We start from the raw sequence: 4,909 nt of genomic DNA on the forward strand, positions 1-4,909 counted from the left end.
TGGTTGATTTAAAAAATACGTGCCCCAAATCCCATAAAAGGAAAAGATTATGGTGTGATCATGCCCCACTAGTGGGTATTTTCTCTCTCCCTCTCTTTCTGTTTTTCTGGTAAGCACTTGCACCCATTGACAATTTAAAATTTTCTGTCTTTCATGAGTGTGAAGGAGAGGTACATATCTTTGACAGGGACTTGCTATGCTTGATGCCAGTCTTCCCAATCAACAAGAATCATGGGCATGTGCATGCCTAGTGTGTTCAGGTGAACCAGGGATCCAAACCCAGAGTCTCCCACATGGTTCAGCTCTGTGCAGCAAGGTCCCATCATTTATGCCCCTGAGACTGAGCCAGTATTGCATTTTCCTTATTTATCTTCTGCCAGTGGACACTTAGGTTGTTTTCATATCTTGGTTATTGTGAATAATACTGCAATGAATGTGGATGTGCAAGTATTTATTTGAGAAATATCTTTGAGTATATACTCAAAAGTGGGATTTTTGACTCAAAAAATAGTTTTATTTTTAATTTTTTGAGAAATGTCCATGCTGTTTTCCATCATGAATTTATTGATATATATTTCCACCTGCAGCATACAAGGGTTCCCTTTTCTCCAAACCTTTACTAATGCTTGTATCTCTTGCTTAATTGATAATAGCCATCCTAACAGATATAAGGCAATATTTCCTTGTGGTTTTGATTTGTATTTCCCGGATGATAATGATGTTGAGTACCATTGCACCTACCTGTTGGACATTTGTTTATCTTTGGAAAGTACCTATTCAAGTCCTTTGGCCAATTTTGGTTCATTTGCTAATGCATTGTGGGAGTTTTCTAGATATTTGAGATACTACAACATATCGGATATGTGGTTTGCGAATAGCTCCTTCAATTTCGTAGATTGCTTTTTCATTTTATTGATTGTTTCCCTTGCTGTGCAAAAGCTTTTTAGTTTGACATAACCCCATTTGTGTATTTTCTGATTTGCCTCATTGCATTAGTCCGGGCTCGTCATGGCCCATTTTTCCCTTTTTCTATTGACCCCCAGATTCTTTTTGTTGTTGTGTTTCATTTTACCACAAGGCTAATGTCTACATTGTTTCCTTTCATTCTGTTCTCCTTTGCCTTTCATAGCACCCTTCCCTTTCTTGACCATTTCCTCCTGCTTAATCTAAGTTGGGTTTATCTGATACTTTAGTTGTTTTCTTTAGACAGTATAAAAACTCTAATTGTAAAGTATTTGAATAATATCAACCCCCTCTTCTATAATGTAAGCTCCATAAATTGAGGAGCATTGTTGGTCCAGTGCAATCCTCTGATTTCAGAGCTTGACACAGCATCTAATAAATAGTAAGGACTCAACAGATAGTTGTTCAATATAGCAATGAGTAAAGAATGAATGGAAAAATTGAAATTCATCATCTTTCTGTTAATAGAAATAGTGTTCTACCCAGTGTTTTAACCTTCTTATATCAAAGTGAAGTAAGGGTTGACTATAAGGTACAATCTGTATCAAAATGTAGTAACATGACATGCTTAAGGAAAAAGAATAGCAAACATGCAAAGCTAGCTGTCCTTCTCCACTATGTTTTTGAGGAAAATATATGAATAGAGGATAAAGCCAAACAGGATTTTGACATTAGATTTCAATGAGAACTTTCCAAAGTCAGACTATAAGTGGGACAAGCTCTTCCTAGCTAGGCTAAGCTGGTTTAGGTGGCCTAAAAATAAAGCAGCCAAAAGACTTGATTTCCTTCCCCTACTAATTCCTTTAGGTCTTGGATCTTATTATTACTGTGATATAAAAGACCAGCCAAGAGTTCTTAGGCCTCAAGAAGAGTGAAGGGAAGGGATGAGAAAGAAACTCTTACAATTTTAGTATGAATTTTCCCTTCTGAAACTCATGTTAGAATTTGATTCCATTATAGTAATATTGAGATATGGGGCCTTTAAGAAGTAATTAGGGGGGCCAGCAGATGGGGTAGCATTACGTCACTATACTCCCACATAGCTGACCATAATTTGAGACCTGGACCCAGTGACTTGAAACATGCCTAGCATGTATGTGTGCCCAAAATCCCAAGAAGATAAAATGGAGGAGAAGGTATTGCGGCATAGCCATCATCCTGAGAGGTGATTTCTTGATTTCCAATTTTCTGTTTCTCTCCGGCAATTATACATGTCCCATAGCAAAAAATTCTATCTTAAAAAAATGTAATTAGGTAATTAAGGATTAATGCCTTTCTTACAAGAGTGTTGGTCTGGTAGGAGTGATGGTGGATTATCATAAAGTGAGGTCATGCCTTGTGTTTTACCCCCTTTCATATAGTCCTGGTTCTCTTCCACATCTCCACCATATTTTGATGCAGTTCAAAGCCCTAACCAGAAACTATAAAGATGTAGCCACCCAGTTCTGAGCTTACCAGCCTCCAAAATATGAACTGAATAAATCTCATTTATTTATAAATTACCCTGTCTCTAGTATCCTGTTATAGCAAGAGAAAGTAGACTAAGATAGAATAATGTTGTTGGTTGAGAACTAGAGTTTGAGAAAATCTTGTTCTAATGTATACAGGAGGCTTTGGATAATTTTAGAAAGCACATATTTAGTTTATCTCTGTTATTCATGTAATTCTCCAAATGTGTGGTAGTTTTAAAATCATTTATACCATATGAAAGAACACAACTGTTTCTACTATTTTTAAATTCTATGGAGTTTTATATTTGCATTTTTAATACGTGATATGAATTTGTATACTTTTATCAAGTTGTATAAGTTTTTATATAGGGAAGCTTTTGAGTATGTTTCCTAAACCAAATAAGAAAAAAATATCTGTGATAATTTGTTAATAATATTTTCAGTTAATGTTTTTTTTCATTTGTTCCTTACTTTCATAAATATTTATTGAATTCCTCTGAATCCTAAATGTCACTAGCCATGCCAGTTCTAATACAATGCCCTACTTTTATGGCCTTAAACAACATACCTTTCAGTGATCAAGATAGAGAGTAAACAAATAAATAGATGTAATACATTAAAAGAGAAAATAAAGATATATTAAAAAGTTGGGTAAACTATAACTAGAGGGGAGTGTGTGTAGGAGGCTAGTGAATATGTTCAGGAAAAATCTCCTGAAAAACATGATGTTGAGGAAAGACCTAGATCAGTGAGAGAACAAGCTGATTAAAAATTGGGGAAAGAGGGATGGATCCTTGGTACATTGATAATGAGCTGCTCAAGAGAAGACAGATCCCACATTGCAACCATGATTTGAATACCTCAGTTCAGTTTACCTAAAACATGCCAGGTGCCCACACAAGTGCCCGAGAACTGATGGACTGGAGGTAGGGGTTTGTGGTATGACCAGATCCTTTGGAGGGTGCTCTTCTCTTCTCTCTCTCTCTCTCTTTATCTCTCCCTCTCTCACTTACATGAGTGCATGCACATGCTCTATGTTGAATAAAAAAAAACAGTCTGAGAAAAGCATTGCAGATGAGGTAACAACAAATACAAAAGAACTGGGGCAAGAACAAGCATATTTAAGGACTGATAAGGAGCCCAGCCTAATTGAAGTATGTAAGGGTTAGTGGAAGAGATGGCATTAAAGAGTCTGCCAGAGACTAGATCATATACAATTCTGTAAATTTACCTATTTTATCTGAATATGCTGGGAAACACTGGCTGGCTTAGTTGGGAGGTAACATAATTTGAATTATACTTTTGAAAGCTTGTTCTAGCACTAAAGAGGAGAATGTACTGCTAGGGTGTAAAAGTAGGAATGGAGACAGTTTTGAGGCTATTGTTGAGAAGAATCAAGAATACTCCCTAGATATTTAGCCTAAGTGTTGAATGCACTAACATTGGTTGGAGTGGGAATTCAAGGGCTCTATTTTAGATGCATTAGCATTGAGACTTAGCTATTTGAGGAGTGACTCATAGGTACACCAATAGCAAACCTGCAATGTCTATGATCCCAGAAGTTAAGACAGAGAAACATTTCAGAAAAGGACAGGTCAGTCATGTCGATGCACTGTGTCAAATATTATCAAGAAGTCAGGAAGTTTTAAAATTGACCACTGGATTTGGTAAACTGGAGGTCGATGACCTTGACAACATCAATTCTGGCTTATTGCTAGGAATAAAAACCAGACTAAAAGTGTGTTCAAGAGAAAGCAAGAAGTGAGGGAGTAAAACAGAAAGTAAACAGAAAGTAAAAATGAATTTTCAGAGGAGTATTTTTATAAAAGGGCTCTAGGGAAAGGGCCACTAGCTAGATAGAAGACTGAGGATATGGGAGGATTGTTTTATTATCAAGATTGGAAATATTATCACATGGTTTTATACTAATGGGAACAATCCAGTAGTAAAGGGAAATTAGTAATAATTTTGACAGGAAGAGAGTACAAGAATAAAGTCCTTTAGTAGGCTATAGAGAAAAAGAGATCTAGTGTATAACTGAAGTAACTGGCTTAGGATAAGAATGCAAAAAACTAATCTATTAGAACAGAAATAAAGGCAGAGTATGAGAGACCTGATGCATATTAGACTCTAGATGTGGTCATGGAAAATTGAAGAATAATTCTCCTGATTAATTCAGTTGTCTAAGCAAAATTTAAAAGAAAGATCATAATTTGAGAGTGAGAATGGAGTGTAAGGATAAAAACATTACATACAATCTGAGAAGAGAGGAAAAACCATGTAGCAGAATTGAGAGAATGAATGAGCCAGGAACACAGTCCTATCAGGCAAGGTTGAAGCTTGCTGTTTGGGATACTTCCTGCCTCACAACTCTCTTTTACAACAAACATTGCTGAGCACTAGAAGCACAAGAGTATATTCTAACAGCACCTGCCTAATCAGTACTACCTACTTCTCACTACCCTCGGGCTCCTCAGCAGCTACAGGGCAATTAG

Source organism: Tupaia chinensis, unplaced genomic scaffold (genome assembly GCF_000334495.1).
Source record: "Tupaia chinensis unplaced genomic scaffold, TupChi_1.0 Scaffold143711_1, whole genome shotgun sequence".
NCBI classification, from domain to species: Eukaryota; Metazoa; Chordata; class Mammalia; order Scandentia; family Tupaiidae; genus Tupaia; species Tupaia belangeri.